Source organism: Rattus norvegicus, chromosome 8, assembly GCF_036323735.1.
Source record: "Rattus norvegicus strain BN/NHsdMcwi chromosome 8, GRCr8, whole genome shotgun sequence".
NCBI lineage: Eukaryota > Metazoa > Chordata > Mammalia > Rodentia > Muridae > Rattus > Rattus norvegicus.
The window spans coordinates 7,913,737-7,934,775 of NC_086026.1; the positions used below are offsets into that span (position 1 = coordinate 7,913,737).

General features: G+C 38.4%; 1 protein-coding gene across 2 annotated transcripts in view; it reads left to right on the forward strand.

Moving 5' to 3' along the window:
- The window catches only part of Patel14l3 (prostate and testis expressed 14-like 3), an 89,599-nt gene that overhangs the window by 33,060 nt on the left and 35,500 nt on the right, over window positions 1–21,039 (forward strand). The window contains exons 1-2 of one of the 2 annotated variants that reach the window (XM_063266158.1): window positions 15,807–18,937; window positions 19,131–19,214. The exons of the other annotated variant lie outside the window; for it this stretch is intronic. The gene's annotated coding sequence lies outside the window, so the exon portion shown is untranslated. Of the gene's footprint in view, window positions 1–15,806; window positions 18,938–19,130; window positions 19,215–21,039 lie in introns of those variants that run through there. 2 annotated transcript variants of the gene reach the window in all.

Below are 21,039 nucleotides of genomic sequence, written 5' to 3' on the forward strand. Positions count from 1 at the left end.
TGCATACTATGTGTGTTTTTCTGTGATTGGGTTACCTCACTCAGGATGAAATTTTCCAGTTCCAACCATTTGCCTATGAATTTCATAAAGTCATTGATTTTGATAGCTGAGTAATGTTCCATTGTGTAGATGTACCACATTTTCTGTATCCATTCCTCTGTCGAAGGGCATCTGGGTTCCTTCCAGCTTCGGGCCATTATAAATAAGGCTGCTATGAACATAGTGGAGCATGTATCTTTGTTATATGTTGGGGCATCTTTTGGGTATATGCCCAAGAGAGCTATAGCTGTGTCCTCAGGTAGTTCAATGTCCAATTATCTCAGGAACCTTCAGACTGATTTCATGAATTGTTGTACCAGTCTGCAATCTCAGCAACAATGGAGGATTGTTCCTCTTTTTCCACATCCTCACCAGCATTTGCTTTCACCTGAGTTTTTTAATTGAGTCATTCTCACTGGAGAGAGATGAAATCACAGGGCTGTTTTGATTTCCATTTCCCTTATGACTAAAGATGTTGAACATTTCTTTAGGTGTTTCTAAGCCATTCGGCATTCCTCAGCTGTGAATTCCTTGCTTAGCTCTGAACCCCATTTTTAATAGGATTATTTGTCTCCCTGCGATCTAACATCTAGAGTTCTTTGTATATTTTGGATATAAGCCCTCTATCAGATGTAGGATTGGTAAAGATCTTTTCTCAATCTATTGGTTGTCCTTTTGTCCTAACAACAGTGTCCTTTTCCTTACAGAAGCTTTGCAGTTTTATGAGATCCCATTTGTCGATTCTTGATCTTACAGCCTACGGCATTGGTGTTTTGTTCACGAAATTTTCTCCACTACCCATGTGTTCGAGATTCTTCCCCACTTTTTCTTCTATTAATTGAAGTGTATCTGGTTTGATGTGGAGATCCTTGATCCACTTGTACTTAAGATTTGTACAGGGTGATAAGCATGGATCGATCTGCATTCTTCTACATGCTGACCTCCAGTTGAACAAGAACCATTGGCTGAAAATGATATCTTTTTTTTCCATTCAATGGTTTTGGCTGCTTTGTCAAAAATCAAGTGAGCATAGGTGTATGTGTTCATTTCTCAGTCTTCAATTCTATTCTGCTGGTCTATCTGTCTGTCTCTGTACCAAAAACATGCTGTTTTTACTACTATTTTTCGGTAATACTGCTTGAGTTCAAGGATAGTGTTGGCCTCAGAAGTCATTTTTTTAAATTTTTTTATTAACTTGAGTATTCCTTATTTACATAATTTCTTCTTCGGCTTGTTTCTTTTGCGTAGAGGAAGGCCACTGATTTATTTGAGATAAGTTTATACCCAGCCACTTTGCTGAAGTTGTTTATCAGCTTTAGTAGTTCTCTGATGGAACTTTTGGGATCACTTAAATATACTATCATATCATCTGCAAATAGTGATATTTTGACTTCTTCTTTTCCAATCTGTATCCCGTTGATCTCTTTTTGTTGTCTGATTGCTCTGACTAGAACTTCAAAAACTGTATTGAATAAGTAGGGAGAGAGTGGGCAGCCTTGTCTAGTCCCTGATTTTAGTGGAATTGTTTCAAGTTTCTCTCCATTTAGTTTAATTTTAGCTACCGGTTTGCTGTATATGGCTTTTATTATGTTTAGGTATGGGCCCTGAATTCCTATTCTTTCCAGGACTTTTATCATGAAGGGGTGTTGAATATTGTCAAATGCTTTCTCAGCACCTAATGAAATGATCATGTGGTTTTGTACTTTCAGTTTGTTTATATAATGGATCACGTTGATAGTTTTCTGTATATTAAACCATCCCTGCATGCCTGGGATGAAGCCTACTTGATCATGGTGGATGATTGTTTTGATGTGCTCTTGCATTCGGCTTGCTAGAATTTTATTGAGTATTTTTGCGTAGGTATTCATTAGGGAAATTCGTCTGAAATTCTCTTTCTTTGTTGGGTCTTTGTGTGGTTTAGGTGTAAGAGTAATTGTGGCTTCATAGAAGGAATTCGGTAGTGCTCCATTTGTTTCAATTTTGTGGAAAAGTTTGGATTGTATTGGTATGAGCTCTTCTATGATGGTCTGATAGAATTCTGCACCAAACCCGTCTGGACCTGGGCTCTTTTGGTTGGGAGACCTTTAATGACTGCTTCTATTTCGTTAGGAGTTATGGGTTTATTTAAGTGGTTTACCTGTTCCTGATTTAACTTCAATACCCGGTATCTGTCTAGGAAATTGTCCATTTCTTGCAGATTTTCAAGTTTTGTTGAATACAGGCTTTTGTAGTAAGATATGATGATTTTTTGAATTTCCTCTGATTCTGTAGTTATGTCTCCCTTTTCATTTCTGATTTTGTTAATTTGGACACACTCTCTGTGTCCTCTCATTAGTCTGGCTAAGGGTTTATCTATTTTGTTGATTTTCTCAAAGAACAAACTTTTGGTTCTGTTGATTCTTTCTATGTTCCTTTTAGTTTCTTCTTGGTTGATTTCAGCTCTGAGTTTGATTATTTCCTGCCTTCTACTCCTCCTGGGTGTATTTGCTTTTTTTGTTCTAGAGCTTTTAGGTGTGCTGTCAAGTTGGTGACATATGATCTCACCTGTTTCTTTGTGCAGGCACTCAGAGCTATGAGTTTTCCACTTAGCACATCTTTCATTGTGTCCCATAAGTTTGGATGTGTTGTACCTTCATTTTTATTAAATTCTAAGATGTCTTTAATTTCTTTCTTCATTTTGTCTTTGACCAGGTTATCGTTGAGTAGAGCACTGTTCAACTTCCATGTATATGTGGGCATTCTTCCCTTATTGTTTTCTTTTTTTTTTTTGTTCTCTTTTCTTTTTATTAACTTGAGTATTTCTTATATACATTTCGAGTGTTATTCCCTTTCCCGTTTTCCGGGCAAACATCCCCTCCCCCCTACCCTTCCTTATGGGTGTTCCCCTCCCAACCCTCCCCCCATTGCCGCCCTCCCCCCAACAGTCTAGTTCACTGGCGGATCAGTCTTAGCAGGACCCAGGGCTTCCCCTTCCACTGGTGCTCTTACTAGGATATTCATTGCTACCTATGAGGTCAGAGTCCAGGGTCAGTCCATGTATAGTCTTTAGGTAGTGGCTTAGTCCCTGGAAGCTCTGGTTGCTTGGCATTGTTGTACATATGGGGTCTCGAGCCCCTTCAAGCTCTTCCAGTTCTTTCTCTGATTCCTTCAACGGGGGTCCTATTCTCAGTTCAGTGGTTTGCTGCCGGCATTCGCCTCTGTATTTGCTGTATTCTGGCTGTGTCTCTCAGGAGCGATCTACATCCGGCTCCTGTCGGTCTGCACTTCTTGACTTCATTCATCTTGTCTAATTGGGTGGCTGTATATGTATGGGCCACATGTGGGGCAGGCTTTGAATGGGTGTACCTTCAGTCTCTGTTTTAATCTTTGCTTCTCTCTTCCCTGCCAAGGGTATTCTTGTTCCCCTTTTAAAGAAGGAGTGAAGCATTCACAATTTGATCATCTGTCTTGAGTTTCATTTGTTCTAGGCATCTAGGGTAATTCAAGCATTTGGGCTAATAGCCACTTAGAAGTGAGTGCATACCATGTATGTCTTTCTGTGATCGGGTTAGCTCACTCAGGATGATATTTTCCAGTTCCAAACATTTGCCTACGTATTTCATAAACTCGTTGTTTTTGATAGCTGAATAATATTCCATTGTGTAGATGTACCACATTTTCTGTATCCATTCCTCTGTTGAAGGGCATCTGGGTTCTTTCCAGCTTCTGGCTATTATAAATAAGGCTGCAATGAACATAGTGGAGCATGTGTCTTTTTTATATGTTGGGGCATCTTTTGTGTATATGACTCAGAGTGGTATAGCTGGATCCTCAGGCAGTTCAATGTCCAATTTTCTGAGAAAACTCCAGACTGATTTCAAGAATGGTTGTATCAGTCTGCAATGCCACCAACAATGGAATAGTGTTCCTCTTTCTCCACACCCTCGCCAGCATCTGCTGTCACCTGAGTTTTTGATCTTAGCCATTCTCACTGGTGTGAGGTGAAATCTCAGGGTTGTTTTGATTTGCATTTCCCTTATAACTAAAGATGTTGAACATTTCTTTAGGTGTTTCTCAGACATTCGGCATTCCTCAACTGTGAATTCTTTGTTTAGCTCTGAACCCCATTTTTTAATAGGGTTATTTGTCTCCCTGCCGTCTAACTTCTTGAGTTCTTTGTATATTTTGGGTATAAGGCCTCTATCTGTTGTAGGATTGGTAAAGATCTTTTCCCAATCTGTTGGTTGCCGTTTTGTCCTAACCACAGTGTCCTTTGCCTTACAGAAGCTTTGCAGTTTTATGAGATCCCATTTGTCGATTCTTGATCTTAGAGCATAAGCCATTGGTGTTTTGTTCAGGAAATTTTTTCCAGTGCCCATGTGTTCCAGATGCTTCCCTAGTTTGTCTTCTATTAGTTTGAGTGTGTCTGCTTTGATGTGGAGGTCCTTGATCCACTTGGACTTAAGCTTTGTACAGGGTGATAAACATGGATCGATCTGCATTCTTCTACATGTTGACCTCCAGTTGAACCAGCATCATTTGCTGAAAATGCTATCTCTTTTCCATTGGATAGTTTTGGCTCCTTTGTCAAAAATCAAGTGACCATAGGTGTGTGGGTTCATTTCTGGGTCTTCAACTCTATTCCATTGGTCTATCTGTCTGTCTCTGTACCAATACCATGCCGTTTTTATCACTATTGATCTGTAATACTGCTTGAGTTCAGGGATAGTGATTCCCCCTGAAGTCCTTTTATTTTTGAGGATAGTTTTATCTATCCTGGGTTTTTTGTTATTCCAGATGAATTTGCAAATTTTTCTGTTTAATTCTTTGAAAAATTGGATTGGTATTTTGATGGGGATTGCATTGAATCTGTAGATTGCTTTTGGTAAAATGGCCATTTTTACTATATTAATCCTGCCAACCCATGAGCATGGGAGATCTTTCCATCTTCTGAGGTCGTCTTCAATTTCTTTCTTCAGTGTCTTGAAGTTCTTATTGTAGAGATCTTTTACTTGCTTGGTTAAAGTCACACCGAGGTACTTTATATTATTTGGGTCTATTATGAAGGGTGTCATTTCCCTAATTTCTTTCTCGGCTTGTTTCTCTTTTGTGTAGAGGAAGGCTACTGATTTATTTGAGTTAATTTTATACCCAGCCCCTTTGCTGAAGTTGTTTATCAGCTTTAGTAGTTCTCTGGTGGATCTTTTGGAATCACGTAAATATACTATTATATCATCTGCAAATAGTGATATATTGACTTCTTCTTTTCCGATCTGTATCCCCTTGACCTCCTTTTGTTGTCTGATTGTTCTGGCTAGAACTTCAAGAACTATATTGAATAAGTAGGGAGAGAGTGGGCAGCCTTGTCTAGTCCCTGATTTTAGTGGGATTGCTTCATGTTTCTCTCCATTTAGTTTAATGTTAGCAACTGGTTTGCTGTATATGGCTTTTTCTATGTTTAGGTATGGGCCTTGAATTCCTATTCTTTCCAGGACTTTTATCATGAAGGGGTGTTGAATTTTCTCAAATGCTTTCTCAGCATCTAATGAAATGATCATGTGGTTTTGTTCTTTCAGTTTGTTTATATAATGGATCACATTGATGGTTTTCCATATATTAAACCATCCCTGCATGCCTGGGATGAAGCCTACTTGATCATGGTGGATGATTGTTTTGATGTGCTCTTGGATTCGGTTTGCCAGAATTTTATTGAGTATCTTTGCGTCGATATTCATAAGGGAAATTGGTCTGAAGTTCTCTTTCTTTGTTGGGTCTTTGTGTGGTTTAGGTATAAGAGTAATTGTGGCTTCATAGAAAGAGTTCTGTAGTGATCCATCTGTTTCAATTTTGTGGAATAGTTTGGATAGTATTGGTATGAGGTCTTCTATAATGGTTTGATAGAATTCTGCACTAAACCCGTCTTGACCTGGGCTCTTTTTGGTTGGGAGACCTTTAATGACTGCTTCTATTTCCTTAGGAGTTATGGGGTTGTTTAACTGGTTTATCTGTTCCAGATTTAACTTCGGTAACTGGTATCTGTCTAGGAAATTGTCCATTTCCTGTAGATTTTCAAATTTTGTTGAATATAGGCTTTTATAGTAAGATCTGATGATTTTTGAATTTCCTCTGAATCTGTAGTTATGTATCCCTTTTCATTTCTGATTTTGTTAATTTGGACACACTCTCTGTGTCCTCTCGTTAGTCTGGCCAAGGGTTTATCTATCTTGTTGATTTTCTCAAAGAACCAACTTTTGGTTCTGTTGATTCTTTCTATGGTCCTTTTTGTTTCTTCTTGGTTGATTTCAGCTCTGAGTTTGATTATTTCCTGCCTTCTACTCCTCCTGAGTGTATTTGCTTCTTTTTGTTCTAGAGCTTTTAGGTGTGCTGTGAAGCTGCTGACATATGCTCTTTCCTGTTTCTTTCTGCTGGCACTCAGCGCTATGAGTTTTCCTCTTAGCACAGCTTTAATTGTGTCCCATAATTTTGGGTATGGTGTACCTTCATTTTCATTGAATTCTAAAAAGTTTTTAATTTCTTTCTTTATTTCTTCCTTGACCAGGTTAGCATTGAGTAGAGCATTGTTCAATTTCCACGTGTATGTGGGCATTCTTCCCTTATTGTTATTGACGACCAGTTTTAGGCCGTGGTGGTCTGATAGCACGCATGGGATTATTTCTATCTTTCTGTACCTGTTGGGGCCCGTTTTTTGACCAATTATATGATCAATTTTGGAGAAAGTACCATGAGGAGCTGAGAAGAAGGTGTATCCTTTTGCTTTAGGATAGAATGTTCTATAAATATCCGTTAATTCCATTTGGCTCATGACTTCTCTTAGTCTGTCTACGTCTCTGTTTAATTTTTGTTTCCATGATCTGTCCATTGATGAGAGTGGGGTGTTGAAATCTCCTACTATTATTGTGTGAGGTGCAATGTGTGTTTTGAGCTTTATTAAGGTTTCTTTTACGTATGTAGGTGCCCTTGTATTTGGGGCATAGATATTTAGGATTGAGAGTTCATCTTGGTGGATTTTTCCTTTGATGAATATGAAGTGTCCTTCCTTATCTTTTTTGATGACTTTTAGTTGAAAATTGATTTTATTTGATATTAGAATGGCTACTCCCACTTGCTTCTTCTGACCATTTGCTTGGAAAGTTGTTCTCCAGCCTTTCACTCTGAGGTAGTGTCTGTCTTTGTCTCTGAGGTGTGTTTCCTGTAGGCAGCAGAATGCAGGGTCCTCATTGCATACCCAGTTTGTTAATCTATGTATTTTTATTTGGGAGTTGAGACGATTGATGTTGAGAGATATTAAGGAATAGTGATTATTGCTTCCTGTTATATTCATATTTGGATGTGAGGTTATGTTTGTGTGCTTTACTTCTCATTGTTTTGTTGCCAAGACGATTAGTTTCTTGCTTTTTCTATGGTATAGCTTGCCCTCTTATGTTGGCCTTTACCATTTCTTATGCTTTGTAGCAGTGGATTTGTAGAAAGATTTTGTGTAAAATTGGTTTTGTCTTGGAATATCTTTGTTTCTCCATCTATGTTAATTGAGAGTTTTGCAGGATACAGTAACCTGGGCTGGAATTTGTGTTCTCTTAGGGTGTGTATGACATCTGTCCAGGATCTTCTGGCTTTCATAGTCTCTGGCGAAAATCTGGTGTGATTCGGATAGATCTCCAATTATGTGTTACTTGACCTTTTCCCCTTACTGCTTTTAATATTCTTTCTTTATTTTGTGCATTTGGTGTTTTGACTATTATGTGAAAGGATGTGTTTCTTTTCTAGTCCAATCTATTTGGAGTTCTGTAGGCTTCTTGTATGCTTATGGGTATCTCTTTCTTTAGGTTAGGAAGTATTCTTCTATGATTTTGTTGAAGATATTTACTGGTCCTTTGAGCTGGGAGACTTCACTCTCTTCTATACCTATTATCCTTAGGTTTGATCTTCTCATTGAGTGCTGGATTTCCTGTATGTTTTGGACCAATAGCTTTTTCCACTTTACATTATCTTTGACAGTTGAGTTGATGATTTCTATGGAATCTTCTGCTCCTGAGATTCTCTCTTCTATCTCTTGTATTCTGTTGGTGATGCTTGTATCTACAGCTCCTTGTCTCTTCCTTTGGTTTTCTATATCCAGGGTTGTTTCCATGTGTTCTTTCTTGATTGCTTCTATTTCCATTTTTAATTCTTTCAACTGTTTGAGTTTTCCTGGAATTCTTTCAGGGATTTTTGTGATTCCTCTCTGTAGGCTTCTACTTGTTTATTTATGTTTTCCTGTGTTTCTCTAAGGGAGTTCTTCATGTCTTTCTTGAAGTCCTCCAGCATCATGATCAAATATGATTTTGAAACTAGATCTTGCTTTTCTGGTGTTTTTGGATGTTCCGTGTTTGCTTTGGTGGGAGAATTGGGCTCCGATGATGCCATGTAGTCTTGGTTTCTGTTGCTTGGGTTCCTGTGCTTGCCTCTCGCCATTAGATTATCTCTAGAGTTACTTTGTTCTGCTATTTCTGACAGTGGCTAGACTGTCCTATAAGCCTGTGTTTCAGGAGTGCTGTAGAACTGTTTTCCTGTTTTCTTTCAGCCAGTTATGGGAACAGAGTGTTCTGCTGTCGGGTGTGTAGTTTTTCCTGTCTACAGGTCTTCAGCTGTTCCTGTGGGCCTGTGTCCTGAGTTCCCCAGGCAGGTCACTTGGAGCAGAAAAGTTCGTCTTACCTGTGATCCCGAGGCTTAAGTTTGCTTGTGGGGTGATGCTTATGAGCTCTTCTCAGGGGTAGCAACCAGGAAGATCTGTGCCGCCCTTTCCAGGAGCTTCCTTTTACCAGGGTTCCAGATGGCATTTGGTGTTTTCCTCTGGAATCAGTAATGTGGGCAGAGTGTAGTCTCTTCTGGTTTTCCATTTGTGTCTGCCTCTGTGAAGGTTTAGCTCTCCCTCCCACGGAATTTGGGTGCAGTGAACTGTTTATCTGGTTGGTCCCTTCAGGATCCAGCGGTGTCTCAGACGCAGGGGACCTGCTGCTCCTGTGCCCTTATCTACGGGAACCCAGAGGCTGTATACAGTTTCCTCTTGGGCAAGGGATGTGGGCAGGGGTGGGCAGTGTTGGTGGTCTCTTCCACTCTGCCGTCTCAGGAGTGCCCATCTGTCCGGGTGGTGAGCACTCTCTCCCATGAGGTTTGGGAGCAGTGAGCTGGGGGCAGGGATCTGCGAGGTTCAGTAATTGCTATTTTTAAAAATGTCCTACAGTGTCTGTAGCCAACAGTCAGAGTTTATAGAGGTATTTTCTCAATTCAGGTTTCCTCTTTTAAGATGACTCTAACTTTTTTCGAGTTGACATAAAACTATCTATGTAAACTTATTATTAAAAGTGTGGTGCTAATTTATATGTTTAGTTCTAGTACTGTACTTTCATGAAATTGGGTGCACCAGAGTATGGTGCATGTATGTTTATGACAGCAATAATGTCTTCTTAGCTAATTTTTCTCTGATTATGAGGAAGTGACCTTCTTTATATTTTCTGATTATTATTTGGCTTGACATATAATTTAGATATCATCCTAGCAATACTTGATTTCTTCCTAGTTTATTTTTAATGGAATAATTTTTGAATTCTTTCACTTTACGATGGTGTCTATTTTTAAAGCTTAGGTGAGTGTATGATAATATGCTTTTTTGTCACATTCAGACTGATTGTGTTTTTGACTGATAATTGAGGCCATTGATATTGAAGGTGACTATTGAAAAGTTTGTTTTAATTGAAGTTATCTATCTAGCTATTTATACTGTTTATGTACTTAGTCATGCTTTGTGTTTCCTTAACTATAGCTTCTTTATTTTCTTTCTAGGTTTCTTGGCAGTGTTTTATCCTCTCTTTAGTGTGATGCATGCTCTTTGTTTATCATTCTATTTGGTAGCCTGGGACAGGGGGCCTAAATATGAGGCAGACTAAAATTTCATTCAATAACCCACTTTATTCCATGCACCAGAGTATGTATACTTTGAGTGCTAAGGAAAGGTACCTGAAAGTCTATTTTATTAGCTATTAGAATGATTACTTCAGCTTTTTTCTTGAGACTATTTGCTTAGAAAAATTTTTTCCAGCTCTTTACTCTTGGATGTGGTTCATCTTTTCATCGTGGAAAAATTCTACATTCTCCTTCAACTATGATAGATAGTTCCATTCGGTACAGTAGTGTCTGTTGGCAAGTGTGACTTTCTATACTTTGAGGTGCATTGCTTCAGGCTTTTCTAGCTTTCAAGGTGTCCATTGAGAAATCACCAGTTTTTCTAATGTGTATTCTTCTATGTGTGACTAGTATGTTTGTCTTGCAATTTTTAATACATTTTATTTTGTTAGTTTGTTTATGATTTAATCAGTGCTATTCTGTGGGGAAGTGGTTTTTGTTTGGTTGTTTTTAGTTTATGGTTTTTAATGCCCTTTCCTACTTAGTGTTCTATGTGCTTCTTGTATCTGTATGAGTATGTAACCATTGTTTCAGAGGTGTTTTTTTCCTAGGATCTTGTTGAGCATTTGCTTTATGTCATTGATTTTTTCCCCCTCATGTCCGCTTATTAATCAAAGTTTTGGTCTTTTCATGCTGTCCCATGATTATTACATCTTCACTTCCTGTGCATTAAACAATTATTTCTGTATCTTTGATCGTCTGGTCCATTTACCCTATTTTATGTTCAAGTTCTGATATGGTATCTTCTATTTGATCCATCCTACTTGTTATGTTTTCCCTTGAGTTTTTTAGTTGGTATATTTTGTATTTCAATACCATGTTTATTCCAACTTGAATTCCAATCAATATTCTTCTGTATATAAAGAACTTTGTTTTCAAATCCTGTAATCACCTTGTCCTTTCAGTCTGTCTCATTTTTCTTTGTGCTTCTATAACTGTTAGGCTTATGTTCTGTTTCAGTTCCTTCTGTTTAAGTTCATGGAGCTGTATCTTTTTATCTTCTTTAAAGTCTTTGAATTACTTGGTTTAGTTTGTTGTTGTTCATTTAAATTCCATGTCTGTATAGTCATCTAGGTACTTCTCATTGGAGAAAATTTTATAGAACTAGTCAGTTTGGGCTAGGATATGTTATGTTGATTTTTTTATATTGCTCATATGTTCAAAATGAAATCTGGGCCTGTGGACATCTTGTGTTAGTTCTTTCTCTGATATGGACACAGGTAGGTGGGACAGAGCACAGGATATGTGTATTAGGTTGGGCCTGAGAGTGGCTTAAATGAAATGAGATCATGCAGACATAGGTGGAACCAGCACCATTTGCTATAAATGCTATCTTTTTTGGATTGGATGGTTTTTGGCTCCTTTGTCAAAAATCAAGTGACCATAGGTGTGTGGGTTCATTTCTGGGTTTTCAATCCTATTTCACTGGTCTATCTCTCTGTGTCTGTAGGAATACCGCACAGTTTCTTCACTATTGCTCTGGAATACTGCTTGAGTTAAGGGATGGTGATTGCCCCGGAAGTCCTTTTATTGTTGAGGATACTTTTAGTTATCTTGGTTTTTTTGTTATTCCAGATGAATTTGCAATTTGTTCTGTATAACTCTCTGAAGAATTGAATTGGAATTTTGATGTGGATTGCATTGAATCTGTAGATGGCTTTTGGTAAAATGCCCATTTTCACTATATTAATCCTACCAATCCATGAGCGGGAGAGATCTTTCCATCTTCTGATATCTTCAATTTCTTTCTTCAGAGACTTGAAGTTCTTATCATACAAATATTTCGCTTGCTTGGTCAAAGTCGCCCTGAGGTATTTTACATTATTATGGCCTATTATAAAGTGTGTTGTTTCCCTTATTTCTTGCTCAGTTTGTTTCTCTTTTGTGTAGAGGAAGGCTTCTTATTTATTTGAGTTTAGTATCTCTTTGACCTCCTTTTGTTGTCTGATTTCTCTGGCTAACTTTGAGAGCTATATTGAATAAGTAAGGAAAGAGTGGGCAGCATTGTCTAGTCCCTGATTTTAGTGGGATTGCTTCAAGTTTTTTCTCCATTTAGTTTGATATTAACTACTGCTTTGATGTATATGGGTTTTACTATGTTTAGTTATGGGCCTTGAATTCCTGTTCTTTCCAGGACTTTTATCATGAAGATGTGTTGAATTTTGTCAAATGCTTTCTCAGCATTTAATGAAATGATTATGTGGTTTTTATCTTTCAGTTTCTTTATATAGTGGATTACATTGATTGTTTTCCATATATTAAACCATCCCTGTATACCTGGGATGAAGCCTCCTTGATCATGATGAATGATTGCTTTGATGTGTTCTTGGATTCAGTTTGCAAGAATTTTATTGAGTATTTTTGTGTAAATATTCATAAGCAAAATTGGTCTGAAGTTCTCTTTCTTTGTGAGTCTTTGTGTGCTTTAGGTATAAGAATAATTGTGACTTCATAAAAGGAATTTAGTAGCACTCTGTCTGTTTAAATTTTATGGAATAGTTTGGATAGTACTGGTATGAAATCTTCTATGAGGTTCTGATAGAATTCTGCACAGAACCCATGTGGACTTATGCCCTTTTTGGTTGGGAGAATTTTAATGACTGCTTCTATTTCTTTAGGAGTTATAATGTTGTTTAAATGGTTTATCTGTTCCTGATTAACTTTAGTACCTAGTGTTTGTCTAGAAAATTGTCCATTTTTTTCATATTTTCAAGTTTTATTAAATATAGGATTTTGTATTAGGATCTGATAATTTTTTTTAATTTCCTCTGATTCTGTTGTTATGTCTCCCTTTTCATTTCTGATTTTGTTAATTTGGACACACTCTCTGTGTCCTCTGGTTAGTCTGGCTAAGAGTGTTTCTATCTTGCTGATTTTCTCAAAGACCAGCTTTTGGTTCTGTTGACTCTTTGTATAGTCCTTTTTGTTCTACTTGGTTGATTTCAGCACTGAGTTTGATTATTTCCTGCTTTCTACTCTACCTTGGTGTATTTCCTTCTTTTTCTTCTATGGCTTTTAGGTGTGCTGTTAAGCTGCTGATATATGCTCTCTCCTGCTTCTTTCCATAGGCACTCAGAGCTATGAGTTTTCCTCTTAGCACAGTTTTATTGTGTCCCATAAGTTTGGGTATTTTGTACCTTCATTTTCATTAAATTCTAAGAAGTCTTTAATTTCTTTCTTTATTTCTTCCTTGAACAGATTATCATTGAGTAGAGCATTGTTCACCTTCCATGTGGGAATTCTTTCCTTATTGTTAAATTGAAGACCAGCCTTTGCCCATGGTCATCTGATAGGATGCATGGTATTATTTCTATCTTTGTTTATCTTTTGAGGCCTGTTTTGGGACTGAGTATATGGTCACTTTTGCAGAAGGTACCATGAGGTGGTCAGAAGAAGGTATATCCTTTAGTTTCAGGATAAAATATTCTTTATAAACCTATATAACTATAAAGTCAATTTGGTTCACAACTTCTTTTAGTCTGTCTATGTCTCTGTTTAATTTCTGTTTCCATTACCTGTCCATTGATTAGAGGGGGTTTTGAAATTTCCTCCTATTATTGTGTAAGATGAAATGTGTACTTTGTGCTTTATTAAGGTTTCTTTTATGTATGTAGGTGCCCTTGTATTTGGAGCACAGTTATTAAGGATTGAGAGTCCATCTTGGTGGATTTTTCCTTTGATGAATATCAAGTGTCCTTCCTTATCTTTTTTGATGGCTTTTTGTTGAAAATCGATTTTTTTCGATATTAGAATGGCTACTCAAGCTTGCTTCTTCAGACCCTTTGCTTGGAAAGTTGTTTTCCAGCCTTTTACTCTGAGGCAGTGTCTGTGTTTGTTTCTGAGTTGTTTTTCCTGTAGGCAGCAAAATGCTGGATTCTCATTACATATCCAGTTTGTTAAATCTATGTCTTTTTATTGGGGAATTGAATCCATTGATGTTGAGTGATATTAAGAAATAGTGATTGTTGCTTCCTGTTATCTTCGTTTTTGGAGGTGAGATTATGTTTGTGTGCTTGTTTTCTCTTTGTTTTGTTGCAAAAATATTAGTTTCTTGCTTTTTCTAGGGTGTAGCTTGTCTCCTTGTGTTGTGCTTTACCATTTATGATCCTATGTAGGGCTGGATTTGGAGAAAGATATTGTGTAAATTTTGTTATGTCATGGAATATCTTGGTTTCTCCATCTATGTTAATTTAGAGTTTTGCTGGATACAGTAACCTACACTAGCATTTGTGTTCTCCTAGGGTCTGTATGACATTTCTCCAGGATCTTCTGGCTTTCATATTCTCTAGTGAGAAGTCTGGTGTAATTCTGATTGGTCTTCCTTTATTTGTTACTTGTCATTTTTCCTTACTGCTTTTAATATTCTTTCTCTGTTTTGTTCCTAGGATATTTTGACTATTATATGATGGGAGAAGTTTCTTTTCTGATTCAATCTATTTAGAGTTCTGTAGAATTCTTGTATGTTTGTATGCATCTCTTGTTTAGGTTAGGGAAGTTTTCTTCTATGATTTTGTTGAAGATATTTACGGGTACTTTGGTCACTCTCTTGTATACCTATTATCCTTCGGTTTGATCTTCTCATGGATTTCCTGTATGTTTTGGACTAGTAGCTTTTTCCGTTTTACATTATCTTTGACAGTTGTGTTGATGTTTTTATGGAGTCTTCTGCTACTGAGATTCTCGGAGTCTTCTGCTACTGAGATTCTCTCTTCTATTTCTTGTATTCTGTTGGTGAGGCTTGCATCTGTGACTCCTGATCTCTTCCCTAGATTTCCTATCTCCAGGGTTGTCTCCCTTTGTGCTTTCTTTATTGTTTCTATTTCCATTTTTAACTCATGGATGGTTTTGTTCATTTCCTTCTCCTGTTTTCTATTTTTTCCAGTAGCTCTTTCAGGGATTTTTGTGTTTCCTCTTTAAGGTCTTCCAGTTGTTTACTTGTGTTGTCCTGTATTCCCTTAAGTTAGTTATTTATGACCTTCTTAAAGCCCTCCATCATCATGTTAAAATGTGATTTTAAATCTATATCTTGCTTTTCTGTTGTGTTTGGATATTCAGTGTTTGCTTTGTTGGAGAATTGGGCTCTAACAATGCCATGTATTCTTTGTTTCTGTTGCTTGGGTTCCTGCGCTTGCCTCTTGCCATCAGGTTGTCTCTGATGCTACCTTGTCTTGCTGTTTCTGACAATGGCTTGACCATCCTGTAGGCCTATATATCAGGAGTGCTGTGGACCTGTTTTACTGTTTTCTTTCACCCAGTTATGGGAACAGTGTGTCCTGTTCTCAGACATGTAGTCATTCCTGTTGGCTGCCTTTCAGCAGTCCCTGTGTTTGTGAACCAGAAGGCCCTGCCACTACCTCTCCGACGTTTCTATGCACAGGGATCCTAGATGGCACAAGGTGTTTCCCTCTTGAGTCAGGACTGTGGGCAGAGAGTAGTCTCCTCTGATTTTCCAGGAGTGTCTGCCCCTCTGAAGGTTTAGCTCTCCAGATTTTAGACCAGGGAGCTGTTTGACTGTTCCTATCTTCCTGTGTCCAGAGGCACTATACAGTTTGCTCTTGGGCCAGGGATGTGAACAAAGGTGGACATGAGTGGCAGTCTCCCTGCCCTGCAGTCTCAGGATTGCCCACAGTTGTGGGCAATCTGCTCTCTCTCCCACAGGGTTTGGGAACAGGGAGCTGTGAGCCAGGATCAGCATGGTTCGGATGACAGCTAGAAACCAGAAGTATCCAGTCTCAGAGGAATTTTGACTTTGTGTGTCCTGAGTCTACCAGGCAGGTCACTTGGAACAGAAATATTGGTCTTACCTCTGGTCTTAGGCCTGAAGTCGCTCCTCGGGGCTGGTTTTCAGCTCTCCATGAGGGTAGCAACAAGTAGCCCCCCTACTGTTCTTGGGTCCCTCTGTGTAGGGGGCCCGATGACAATAGGCATTTTCCTCTAGAGTCAGAAATGAAGGCAGAGAGTATTCTCCTCTGGTTTCCCAGGAGTGTATGCCCCTCTGAAGGTCTAGTGTTCTCTCTCTCTCTCTCTCTCTCTCTCTCTCTCTCTCTCTCTCTCTGTCTCTCTCGGGATTTGGGTGTAGGGAGCTGTTTGATCGGTTCATTCAGATCTGGGCGCAATCTGGACCACTTATTTTCTTTTTTGATGATGAGACTACATGGACTTTTGCCTGCTAGGCAAATGATCTAATACCAAGCTAATTCAACACCTACTAGCCAGGGTTTGGTTTGTGGTAGTTAGGATCAAATGAAGGGCCTGTGAATTAGGCAAGTGTGCTCTCACTGAACTATATTCACAAGCATTTATTATATTCATTATTTCACTTATTCCATTTCTGCATAGCTTCATATGAGCGTTTTGTGAATATATGTGTATTCCTTTTTAATTTGTGAGTTTTTTCATGTTTTACATTTGCTTTCTAAACTATATTTGTATTATAATTTCTGTGATTATCAGAAGAACTTCCCTGCCTATTTATGTATACAAAATATCCTGTAATTTACAAGAGCAAAGCCTGGTTTTCAGACCAAGTCCTTAACATATTGCATAGTGTATGGCATGATTCTACCTGAAATCTGAGTGGTTCTCCTCAGTTATACCTCTTTGTAGCTCTTCCAGAAGTCCCTACTTGAACATGTTTTAGGAAATCTAAATGTAGTCACATTAGCAAAGAATATTAAACACCACAAATACATATCCATTTTTTTCTTCTTTCTGACTAGCAATAAATACTAGGAAATTATTTTAAGATGTTGAACAGGTACAGTTACCCCAGCTCACAGAGAAGTATGTGATCTTTGGTTACTGAACCTAAAGTAGCTTCTTTTTTCCATGATTTTTCAACTATAGGCTGAGGTAGGCCAGAGGCAGATATGGTGTTTGGTAAGATGGGATAATTAACTGTGATTTTCAACTAGGATGGATGTATTTGCACACACCCCATCAAAGGCCATGGGTTATCATCATTTATTACTGCTGCATGCTTTCTTTTTTTTTATTTTCACATTCCAGATATTATTCTTTTCCCGGCCTACCCCTCCCAAACAGTTACACATCCCATATCTCCTCCTCCTTCCCTTGCCTCCACAAGGTTTACTCTACCCCACCCACCCCAACAGACCTCTAATCATTAATTAATTGAGACTGCTGGTCCTGCTACAATGTTTCCCTGCTCCTCAGCTTCCTCCATCTTTTCCCTAATTCAACCACAGAGTCAGAAGCTTCTGTTCATTGGTTGGGTGCTCTTATCTGCACTTACTTTTTCAGGTGCTTGTTGGGTATTTTGGTGGGCAGTAATGATAGCTTCCTTTTTTTGAATGCCCCATAGAATAAGTAATGGTGTCAGATCTAGGGTCCACCGCTTGAGTTGGATCCTACATTGGGCCTGTCATTGGACCTTCTTTTCCTCAGGCCCTTCTCCATTTCCATCTTGCATCTCTTTCAGACAGAAAGAAATATGGGGTTAGAGCTTTGACTGTGGAATAACAACCCCATCTCTCACTTGATGCCCCATCTTTCTGCTGGAGGTGAGTTTAATAAATTCCCTCTCACCACTGGAGGGCATTTTATCGAGGGTCACCCCTTTGGATCCCCGAGTCTCTCACTTGAAAGGTCTCTGGTATGTTCTAGAGTGTCCTCCCAACCTCATTCCTCCTGAGGTAGCCTGTTTCCATTCTTTCTGCTGGCTCCCAGGGCTTCAGTATTTCCCCCCACCCAATGACAGATCATGTTCCCCTCTTCCCCTATCTTCAATACCTTTCCCTCACCTGTCCTTCCCTCCCACTTTGTGCTTGCTTTCTTCTCTTCACCTCCAGAGTGGGTTTGAGCCATCCTTACTTGGGACCTTCAGTTTTTTTTTACCTTTTTGTGTTCTGTGGACTGTATTGTGGGTATTCTGTACCATTTTTGGCTAAAATCCACTTATTAGTGAGAACATACCATGCATGTTCTTTTGGATCTGAGTTAGTTCACTCAGGATAATATTTTCTACTTCCATCCATTTGCCTGCAAAACTCAGGATGTCCTTGTTCTTAATAGCTGAGTAGTATTCCACTGTGTAAATGAACGACATTTTCTGTATCCATTCTTCTGTTTTTGTTGTTTCCAGCTTGTGTCTATCACAGATAAGGCCACTACGAACATAGTGGAACATGTGCCCCTGTGGCAAGGTGGAGCATCTCTTGGGTATCTCCCTAAGAGTGGTAATTCTGGGTCTTTAGGAAGGTTTATTTCCAATTTTTTGAAGAACCACCATATTGATTTCCAGAGTGGTTGTACCAATTTGAAATATTACCAGCACTGGAAGAGTGTTCCTCCATCTCCACATCCATGTATCCTCATCTGAGGTTCTGACCTTAGCCAATCTTAATAGTGTAAGGTGGAATCTCAGGGTCAATTTAATTTTCATTTCTTGGATCACTAAGGATTTTGAACATTTCTTTAGGTGCTTATCACCCATTCAAGATCCCTCTGTTGTGAATTCTGAGTTTAGTTCTATACCCCATTTTTTGATTGTGTTATTTGTGGTATGGTGGTTAGCTTCTTGAGTTCTTCATGTATTTTTGGATCTTAGCCATCTATCAGATGTGGGGTTGAAGGTTTTTCCCAATATGTAGGATGCCAATTTTTTTCTTGACTCTGAGCTATGCCTACATAAGATTTCCAGTTTCACGAGGTCCCATTTATAAATTCTTAATCTTAGAGCATGAACCATTGGAGTTCTGTTTAGGTCATTTCCACCTGTGCCAATGAGTTCAGTGTTCCTTCATACTTTCTCTTCACTGTATCTGGATTTATTTTGAGGTTCTTGATCCACTTGCACTCTAGCTTTGTGTGTGGTTACAAATATGGATCTATTTTCATTTTTTACATACAGTTGGCCAGTTGGACCAGCAGCCTTTATTGAAGATGCTTTCTTCTTTTCACTGTATATTTTTGGATTCTTTGTTAAAGATCAAGTCTGGTAAGTTTATGGTTTTATTTCTGGGTCTTTGATTCTATTCCATTCATCAAGCTGTCTGATTCTGTATGAATACAATGCAGTTTTTATCACTATTGCTTTGTTGTATAGCTTGAGGCTAGGCATGGTAAATTTGCCCAGACATTCTTTTATTTTTAAGAATTGTTTTAGTTATTCTGTGGTTTTGCTTTTGCAGATGAATTTGAGAATTTCTCCATCTAAGAATACATCAAAACTGTCATTCGCCATGAAGAGGTAGCCTTCATCCCAGGGATGGAAGGTTGGTTCACTATATGAAAATCCATTAGCATATTCCATCATATAAACAAATGTAAAGAAAAAGTAAATTATCATCTCCTTAGATGCAGAAAAACATTTGACAGAATACAACATCACTTCATGTTAAAAGTATTGGAGAGATCAAGAATTTGAGGCCCTAGCCTAAGAAAATTACGTAACCTAAACATAAGAAAAGCAATTTACTACAAACCAGCAGCCAATACCAAATTAAATGGAGAGATACTTAAAGCACTCCTACTAAATCAGGGACAAGACAAAGAAGCCAACTCTCTCCATATCTATTCAATATAATACTTGAAGTTCTAGTTAGAAAAATAAAACCACAAATAGAGATCAAGAGGATACAAATTGTCAAAGGAGAAATAAAGGCATCACTATTTGCAGATGACAAGATAATTATATATATGACCCCAAAAATTCTATCATAAATAAACAAATTCAACAAAGTGGTCAAATGTAAAACTAACTCAAATAAATCATACAAATGAAATCAGGCTGAGAAAGAAATTAGGGAAACAGCTCCCTTCACAATAGCCACAGATAATATAAAATCTCTTGGGGTAACTCTAATCAAATAGGTAAAATATCTTTCTAATATGAACTTCAAATCTCTCAAGAAAAAGATCAGAGAAGATCTTAGAAAATGGAAATATTCCCCATGCCCATTGATTGGCATAAATAACACAGGCAATCTACAGATTCAATGTTTCTAATTGCTGTTTTGGATATTTTTATTTACATTACAAATTTAATCCCCAACCCAACCACCTACCACTACCCACCTTCCTGCCCTGACATTCTCCTACACTGGGTGGGGGGTGTGTATAGCCTTGGCAGGAACAAGGGCTTTGCATTGCTTTGGTGCCCCAAAAGGCATTTCTGCTACTTATGCAGCTGGAGCCATGGGTCTATCTGTAGGAAGCGGCTAAAGATGGCTCCGACATCCGGTGGTCGTTGGTGATAAACACCTTCAATGCGCATGTGTTAGCATTTCTCTGGCAGTTATCAGACTGGAGTGATATTCATGCTAATAAGGTATTTCATACTCCACCAATCACCAGAGGACAAGTTTACAGCCACAGCCTGTCTTGTATTTAAGGCAAGTGCCTTTGTTTCCTGGGGTCCCCCGTATCAAGAAAGAGGTGTTCCTGCAATAAAGGCTGTTGAGAAGAATACAACGGTGTTGCGTCTTCCTTGCTGGTCGAGGTGGGCGCTTCATCTATCCATTGTACTCTTTGGATAGTGGTTTAGTCCCTAGGAACTCTGGTTGGTTGTTATTGTTCTTGTTGAGTTGCAAACCCCTTCAGTTACTTCAATCTTTTCTCTAACTCATCCAATGGGGACCCTGTTCTCAGTTAAATGGTTTGCTGTGCGCTTTCGCCTATGTATTTGACATGCTCTGGTAGAGCCCCTCATGAGACAGCTATATCAGGTTCCTGTTAGCACGAACTTCTTGGCATGAACAACATTATCTGGGTTTGGTGACTGTAAGTTTTTGGGATGACTCCTCAGTTATGGCATCTCTGGATGGTCTTTCTATCAGTTGCTACTCCAAACTTTTCCTCTGTATCTCCTCCTATGAATATTTTTGTTCCCCCAAATAAAAAGTACTAAAGCATCTGCACTTTGTTCATTCTTCTTCTTGAATTTCATGTTGTCAGTGGATTGTATCTTGGGTAATCCAAACGTTTGTGCTAATACCCATATATAAGTGAATGTATCCCAGGTGTATGTTGGGTTACCTCACTCAGGATATTTTCTAATTCTATTCATTTGCCTATGAATTTCATGAAGTCATGTTTTTA